Here is a 9,544-nt window from a genome sequence, read left to right as displayed (position 1 = left end):
CTAAAGACTAAAGAATCCCCGCCTCAATCCTAGTTATGATTTTTTGTAATTTTTTTATTTTTTAGACATTTTTTTAGAAATTTTTTGATTTTTTAGATTTTTTTTATTTTCTAGATTTTTTTTTGAATTTTTATGATTTTTTAATTTTTTTTTGATTTTCTAGAACCCATCTTAACCCAAATCCATCCTAATCCAAACCCATCTTGACCCATTACCCATCCAACCTTTTTTTTAAAATACCCATTCTAACCCAAAGCTATCTTAACCCATTACACAAATCCATCCAACTTACCCACTTTGCCACTACCTGCCCCGCATCGCATATCCATGAGTAGAAGCTCTGAGTCCAAGACATTTTCCGATAGGTTGTTTTTTAAATTGCCGGGCGTTCCAAATGGCATAGGAGTCCAAACTAGAGACGAGTTAGTTGTCTCCTTCATTAGATCAGGTTATGCTATCTCCTAGCTTTCACGTACTAATATTTCTCACTCTCTTATACACTTGGATACTTATTTACATGTTAAAGATTGGTCCTTGGTGAGTCAAGAGTTTGCTAGTTGGTAGATTAGTCACAACCGTTCCATTCATGTATTACTTTCATTTGTGCTGAAACAGAATACCAACAATGAAAACGCTTGCATTGGCCTAGGTGCACACATTAGACTATCCTCATTCACAACCCAACCCAACCTAACTTTCAATAAAAAATTAATTTCTCACTCTTCCACCTACCCAACCCAACCCAACTCAACCTTTCATACCCATTAGCAACCCAACCTAACCATTATTTTATTAAATAAATATGACTTGGGTTATAATTTATTCTATAAAATTGATCATAAATGATAAAAATGTTTATTTTTTTTAACTTTAATATTTTAAATATAAAAAGTTATTAAAAAATAAAAAAGAAACCAACAGAATGTTAACATGTGGCAAATAAGATAATGTTAGATAAAAAAACAATTAAAACATATATCATTTTTTTTATAAAATTTATATCTGCATGTTCACAAAAAAAAAAATAAACAAGCCTGTGATTTTAGATTTTTAAAAACAGTTAAATTTTATGATTTATTAGATATAATCTAATTATAGGTATAAGTAATTATGTTAAAAGAAAAAAGAAAATTTAAATAAATATATCATCCATTCTCATTCGGACATGTGGCAAGAAAGCATTGAATGTGAATGTCACAACCTGGGTCGCCCCATCGACCAGGTTGTTGATTTTAATTCAATTTTCATTTTTATTTTAATTATTTTGCCAACCTAGGTTGAGGCAAAGTCATTGATGGGGATAGTCTTAAGGCGACTTCGGATAAGTTCCAACTAGGGATGAGCTCGGTACCGTCCGGTACCGAAAATCCCCAAAAGTTGGTACCGGTACCGAATATACCCGGTTCGGTACCGGTATTTGAGGGTAAATACCGGTACCGGACCGGTACTAAAAATGTCAAAAGTCTGTACCGAAAAAGTACCCAGTCTGGTAAATTCGGTACCTGGTAATTGGCCGTTTTGGGCGGCGACTTCTTGCCATTATTGGGCAAGAGAATTGCAGTTTTACCCCTGCTTCCAAATCAACTCCCTTCACCGTAAACGCCATAAGTTCAGCCGTTAAAGTCAGCTGTCGGAAAACGTTACCTTCACGACTTCACTTAAACGAGCTACAGCTTTTGGAGTTGTACTATAAAGATCTACAGCTTTTGGAGTTGTACTATAAAGATACGGATCCACATCAAAATAAGACATGCAAGCTCAGATCTGGTCGCCGGAGGTTTGCCGGAAAGCTAGATTCGCCGGCCGGATCTAGGGTTTAGCTGGTGCAAACGTCTAGAGAGATAAAAAGAGAATGACTAGGGACGAAGTAGATGCTGGTAGGCAGCCGAGGGTTTCTTCGCGGCGAAAGTTCTAGGGGTTTTATGGCGGTGGTTTCAGGGATTTTCGGGCGGTGAAGAACGGATTGGTTAATGGTGAGAATGAGAGCGACAGATTAGGTGCTGCTACTTGATAGTGTCGGTGGCGAGAAAGAAACAGGAGGAGGAGGTCGCTGCCGGTGTACAAACCGGCTACTTTTAAAGAAGATGTTGAAATGAGAGATGCTGGCATTGATAATATAAATAATTGAAGATGTAGTTGAGATTTCAACGTGGCTCTTGCTATTTCCTTTTTCTTGCCAAGACAAAACAATTTACAAATTTTTTTTTCCAGCATATGATTTCCCATATTTAGTTAGTATTTTTTTTTTAAGAAAAAGAATAATCGGTTCAGATTATCAAACCTCATAATTTTTTAAAGCTATTCATTTTCTCAAGTAACCTTCTTTTCTCCTTTTTTTAAACTAATTGATTAAATTGAATTATTAAGTTAATATTAATTAATATATGACATTCAATAAAGATATATTAGTTGGTCAAAAGTAATATGTACAAAATAAAATGGTTTACAAAATCTATTTACATGAAAATATTCACTATCGTCGTTTGCTTTTATGGCTTTTGACCCGTCAATTTCATAATGTCCAAACTTATGTATTGTATGGCAAAAATGGCGTGGAGAAAACCACGGAGTAATAGTGACAAACAGCTGTCTGATAGTTTTTCACTAGTCAAATAAAATGACGATTTTGCCCCCTTTAAATTTGTAGTTTTGTCATTTGTTTTGTTTTTTTCTTCTAGCCAATTAACGAATTTGCCCTCAGTTCAAATTTATAGTTTTGCCATCGTTTTTTCTTTTTCTTTTTTCCCTATCAAATTACAATACACAGAGTCACTCAATTAAAGCAAAACACTATGGTTTTTTTATAGTGCCTGCTGGCGTGTCCCAGCTCTTCAACTTTGCCAAATTCTATAATCTTTAACTCCTGCTCTCTTCGTTTCCCAAACCCTTTTATATCACCATCATCTAGGCTACGTTCGATGGGTCCCTGTTTAAAATTACGATATTGCCCCCAGTTCGATATTAAATTTAATGACAGAGAATAGTATCACCCTGCCATTGGTTTAAATGGGTAGTCGCCTCTCCCTCATTGGACCAACCAGTTTATTATTTTATACCCACTTTAAAATTACGTGTTTGCCCTGCAATAGTGTTTCTCTCCCATTGGTTCAAATGGGCGGCGAGCAATACCTATTGGATTACCCAGTTTATTATTTTAGAGTTAATTACACAAATGGGTCCTATGGTTTATACATAATTTCGCCTTTGGGTACTAACTTATTTTTTTAACAGTTTTAGGTTCTATGGTTTCAATTTTGTAACACCTTTGGGTACTAACACCAAAATTAGTTACTTAATGACTAAAATACCCTTGCATTTTTTTAAGTTTATCAATGTAACACATTTGGGTACTAACACCTAATTTTATTTAAGTTTAAATCAATTTTACAAAATCTATTTATTTTTTTATTTTCATTATTTTATTATATCTCTTAATTAACATAAACTCTATTTATTTTTTTTATTTTCATATTTTTATTAAATTTCTTATTTAACATAAAATATACTTGTTACACCAGTATTTTTTTTAAATAGATTTTTTAAATAAAATCTACTAGCTATATACTTTTATGTAAATTAAATTTTTGTTTTCAATTTTGGATTGAAATGATTGATAATAATAAATATCTTTCATGTAAAAAAATTTAAGCCTTTTTTATAACTCGTTTTTTTGTTCATTTACATTTTACTATTTTAGAAAGATATTTAATTTACATAAGACTATATAGCTAGGTATTTTAGATAAAACTATATAGCTAGGTATTTTTGATAAAACTAAAAAAATTTAAGCCTTTTTTTAATTCGTTTTTTTTTTGTAAAATAGATATTTAATTTATATAAAACTATATAGCTAGTAGATTTTACTGGTGCAACTAGTAGGTTTTATGTAAATTAAATATCTTTCTAAAATAGTAAAATGTAAATGAACAAAAAAGGAGTTAAAAATGGCTTAATTTTTTTTACATGAAAGATATTTTGTTATTATTATTATTATTATCAATCATATATATCCAAAATTCAAAACGAGTAAGGTTTACATTATTTAAAACTAGTAAGAAATTTAATTTACATAAAACTATATAGCTAGTAGATTTTATTTAAAAAATCTATTTAAAAAAATACTGGTGTAACAAGTAGATTTTATGTTAAATAAGAAATTCAATAAAAATATGAAAATAAAAAAATAAATAGACTTTATTTTAATTAAGAGATATAATAAAAAGATGAAAATAAAAAATAAATAGATTTTGTAAAATTGATTTAAACTTAAATAAAATTAGGTGTTAGTACCCAAATGTGTTACATTGATAAACTTAAAAAAATGCAAGGGTATTTTAGTCATTAATTAACTAATTTTGGTGTTAGTACCCAAAGGTGTTACAAAATTGAAACCATAGAACCTAAATCTGTTAAAATAAAAAGTTAGTATCCAAAGGCGAAATTAAGTATAAACCACAGGACCCATTTGTGTAATTAACTCTTATTTTATATCCGCTTTAAAATTACATTTTTGCCCCTAGTAAAAAAAATTCGGTTTTGTCTCAACTTCAAAATATATTTCCCTTTTGCCCCGAGATAAAAAATACGATTTCACCCTCGGTAAAAATAAAATACGCATTTACCCTCAGCCAAAATTACGTTTTCGCCAAAGCTCAAAATATAATTTTGTTTTCCCCCCGGCTTAAAATTACGAATTTACACCAGTTTATTATTTTGTACCTACTTTAACATTACGGTTTTGCCCACAGTTTAAATTTACGTATTTACCCCAATTTCAAAATAAATTTATGCTTTTGCCCCCAGCTAAAATTTCATTTCAAAAATACGTTTTTGCCCCCAGTGCAAAATAAAATTCTGGTTTTCCCCTAGCTAAAAATTATGATTTTACCATCAGGAAAAAAATTGATTTTTCCCCCAAGTAAAAATAAAAATATGAATTTGCCACCAGCTAAAAATCATGTCAAAGAGTTGCCTAACACTTTTTTACTTTTTATTTCTAGCAAAACTATAGTACTGTTTTTTTAATTGGCTGAGAGTTATTCGGCCATCGCCTCGCAACGCGGGCGAGCATCACCTAGTTTTTAACAAAAACCAAGGCAACTTGCTGTGATATAAAATTTAAGGATACAGAAGGGATGAATATATTATTTTTAATTTAGTGATCAATAATTTGGGCCTTCGACGAGAAAAAGAAATCAGACCCTACCCCATCTATACTATATAATAAAAGAAACCAATTTTGAGACACTTGTCATTTTTCTAGAAAGTAGTTAAGAGTAGAACCTATTTCAAAAATGTTTACAATGGGTAAAAAAAATATTAATCAATGTTTATTGTTTCTATACTTTTATTTTCGTGTTCAACTATCAACTCAATTACGGTAATCACTATGTTTACGTGAAATTTATAAGAATCATCACAACAGTCACCCCATCCATCGTATATCGAGTATATCCGTTACTTTTTTTAAAAGATATAATTTTTATTAGATTCATTCAACACGTGTAATAAACGAGGTTTTTTAAAAGATATAACATTTTTTATTATTTGCTATCCGTTAGTTTTTTTAAAAGATATAATTTTTATTAGATTCATTCACCACGTGTAATAAACGAGGTTTTTTAAAAGATATAACATTTTTTATTAATCTAATATTTTAAAATATTTATCAGATTTCAAAATTATTTATCCTGAAATTAGCAAAAAATGTACGCTAAATATTAATTAATATAATGTAAATGATTTATTTATTTTATTAAACTAAAGTAGTTAAGAGTAGAACCTATTTCAAAAATGTTTACAATGGGTAAAAAAAATATTAATCAATGTTTATTGTTTCTATACTTTTATTTTCGTGTTCAACTATCAACTCAATTACGGTAATCACTATGTTTACGTGAAATTTATAAGAATCATCACAACAGTCACCCCATCCATCGTATATCGAGTATATCCGTTAGTTTTTTTAAAAGATATAATTTTTATTAGATTCATTCAACACGTGTAATAAACGAGATTTTTTAAAAGATATAACATTTTTTATTATTTGCTATATAAAATTAAATTTATTCAACCCGTATAATACAAGAGTTTTTTTAAAATATAACTTTTTTATTATTTTGCATATAAAATTACATTTCTTCCACCCGCGGATACACATGGTTTTTTTTTAATATAACATTTTTATTGTTTGGTATATAAAATTACATTTATTCAATCCGCACAATACACGAGTTTCTTAAAGATATAATTTTTTTTATTATTTAATGTATAAAATTATATTTACTCAACAAGTGTAATAAATGAGGTTTATAAAAACATATTTTTTTTATTTAATATATAAAATTATATTTATTAAACCCGTGTAATACACGGGGTTATAACCTAGTATAATATAAACTCATCACCAACGTATAAAAAAAATAAAAACATATAATACGACGGACTGAAATTCTAGTGATTTTATGTTTACAATGTGCTCGACTGTAGGGGAGGTTGAACTACTCTAGGTTCATTGTGTGCTTATATATATAAGTGAGTTGGGTGCTTATATATATATATATATATATATATAGATATAGGTGAGTTGGGTGCATGCAGGACGAAGGTGATACATTTGTTCATGAGTAAACTTTCGTTTTGCTTTCTGTGGTTTGGTCGTTTTAACGGTTTTGACCCAATTCTTAAAAAAACAACTACTTTACACATTAATCTATGTAACTTATTTATATTTCACTCCCCGCCCCAAATGCCATCCATTTCCTCTGTTAAAACCTGGTCACGTGCCCCTCATATGAAGGGCATTTCAGTCTTTTCTCATCCTCCTTTATAAAGAAAAAATGACTTCTAATTTTTTCACACCCTTTTCTCTCTTCCTTCTCTACCACCACTCTATAGCTTCTCTCTAGAACCCCCCACCACTAACCTCCACGATGATTCCTGTTCAAGAACTCAAGAATGCCAACGAATATCCACCCAGAATCTCAATCCAATTCCGATCTAGACAACAAACGCTTCCACACTCCTCTAAACCCCAACTCAATTGATACCATGGTTCCTCAACAACAAGAATAAAGTAACAGATTTGGCTAGCGACTGCCACCATTGTTCATATCCATTACCATCGCTGGTCACCTTTACCACCAGTCCACCACGCCTTTGGTTTCCAGCAATTCGAGGCATTAACTTTGATGGTTGTTTTAGGTGATTCCGGTTGATGTTAAGTAAGTCTCACCACATGTTTTGATGATATCCCAATATTGGTCGGCCATTTGTGTTGCCAGTGGTTGGCGGTCGTAGGTGTATGGTCAGGGGGTCATGTGTGGTAGCTGGTGGCCGGTTGGAACCAGTAGATCAAGGGTTTTCTTGTAGATCTAGGATTTTCTAGTTGCTCAAAGACGATGAGGGTTTCAGACCCTATCGTTCGACGACAAGTGGTTCTGGTTGGCAGGTGGTGGTTCACGGCAGGTTGTTGCGGCTGGTGGTTGTCGGCTGGAGGTTCACGACAAGTTGAGAGAGGGGTGATAAAAAGGTGGCGGAGGTGAGAAAAGGGTGAATATTTTTTCTTTTATTTGTATCAATAAATATATACACATATATTAATGATGGGAAAAGACTGAAATGCCCCTCATGTGAGGGGGCACGTGACCAGGTTTTAACAGAAAAAAATGGATAGCGTTTGGGGTGGGGAGTGAAATAGATATATGTTAAATAGGTCAGGGAGTAAAATGATAATTTTAAAAGATTGGGGCAAAACCATTAAAACGACCAAACCACAAGGAGTAAAACATAAGTGTACTCTTTGTTCTTGGTTAGCATGATTTTGATATTCTACTTGTATAAGAAAGTTAATGGTTAAGAAGAATGTATAAAATCATTTTTAGCTATTATAAAAAGTTTAAAAAGATAGATAAGTTAACCACATGCAGCATCGAACTGGAGACCTCCTGTATACAACAATGAGACTTTACTTGCTTGTTGTTGCAGTATAAGTATTCATAATTTTCAAATAATTAAACTATAATTGAAATTTAAAAAAAAAAATTGCGGGCCCTCCTATGTTTGTGAGCCGCTGGCGCCTACCTGGCCATGCTCAAGGCCGGCTTTGACCATTTTAAATACCCGTTTAAAAAAGGGGAAATGGACTGTATCACCCTCAACTAAACAAAATTGGTCGTTGTCACGCCCAACTTTCACTTTGCCTTCCACCACCCCCAACTGGACACTTGGGTTGCTGTGTCATCCCGTCGTTAACCAGACACTAACGAAGTTAGTTTTTTTTGCTGAGCTGACCAATTTTTGTTTAGTTGTGGTGGTAGGAGGCAGGAGGTTGTTGTGGTGGTAGGAGGCAGGAGGTCATGGTGGCGGCAGAAGGTTCATGTGGTGGTAGAAGGCAAGAGGTGGTTATTTTTATAAAGGTGATATCCACATCAGTAAGCCACGTCACATTACAAAGGGGAGAGTCCACCTAGGCACGCCATGTCACAACTCACTTGCCACGTAGGATTAAAAATCTAACTGAGTTAGTGATTATTTAACGAAGGGGTGACACTGCCACCTAAATGTCGAGTAGAGGGTGGTGGGAGCCAATTTGAAAGTTGGGCGTGATATTGGCCAATTTTGCATAGTTTACGGTGATACAGTCCATTTCCCCTTAAAAAAAACAATATGTAGACTAGTTTGAGTAAAAGACAAATCAGTAAACAAAACAAAAAGATTTTTAGTGTTTTAGGTGAGTGTTAACTAGGGCTGTAAACGAGCCGAGTCGAGCCGAGCTCGACCCAGCTCGAGCTCGGCTCGAACTGAATTCGAGCTGGCTCGGCTCGAGCTCGAATTTCAAATTGAGCTGAGATTTGAGGCTCAAGCTCGGCTCGATTAAAATTCGAGCTAGCTCGGCTCGGCTCGATCTAGCTCGAACTAACAAAGAACTATAAAATTTACTAATTAAAAAGCCCTAAAAATGAATCTTTTCATAGACTAAGGGTCATAATTACAATTTAATTTAACCAAATGGCTAAATATGCAATTATAAATAGTTAACTCACTTTGTACATTCCTTTACCTTTTTTTATAGGGAAATACTCTCTTAGTTTTTGTCTTTTAAGCGATGTGGGACATAAAAAATGAAGGATGTAAAGCTTATCGAGCCGGCTCACGAGCTCACGAGCCGAACCAGGCCAAGCTCGAGTTCGGCTCGTTTACAAACCGAGCCGAGCCGAGTTGGCTCATTTACAACCGAGACAATTTCGAGCCGAGCTTTTTTCGAACTTTTTTCGAGCGAGTTTCGAGCGAGCTGCGAGCCACGAGTTTTTTGAACACCCCTAGTGTTAACTAACCCACCATAGGTACACTCATTAGTATCTGTCAAGAATTTATTTCATTAAGAACATCTTGCTAATCTATATCTATATCTATATCTATAATCTATATCTATAATACTATAATACTATAATACTATATAATACATTTCTTCTGTACTAAAAAGTAATTTACCCCTGAAATTTTAAGACGGCAGACGAAAGGTCATGCCTTATTCCATGTTCTT

General features: G+C 32.9%; 1 long non-coding RNA gene across 1 annotated transcript; it reads right to left on the bottom strand.

Annotated features, from left to right (window-relative positions):
* Positions 1 to 295: 295 nt before the first annotated feature.
* Positions 296 to 1,691, bottom strand: LOC118492523. Its single transcript, XR_004894161.1, has 2 exons — positions 1,503 to 1,691; positions 296 to 606 (listed from the first exon to the last, which is right to left on the bottom strand). It is a non-coding gene; the product is annotated as an uncharacterized LOC118492523 (long non-coding RNA).
* Between the last annotated feature and the right edge of the window lie 7,853 nt (positions 1,692 to 9,544).

This window comes from Helianthus annuus, chromosome 5 (assembly GCF_002127325.2).
Source record: "Helianthus annuus cultivar XRQ/B chromosome 5, HanXRQr2.0-SUNRISE, whole genome shotgun sequence".
Taxonomy (NCBI): domain Eukaryota; kingdom Viridiplantae; phylum Streptophyta; class Magnoliopsida; order Asterales; family Asteraceae; genus Helianthus; species Helianthus annuus.
This window is presented reverse-complemented; position numbering and strand designations above follow the sequence as displayed.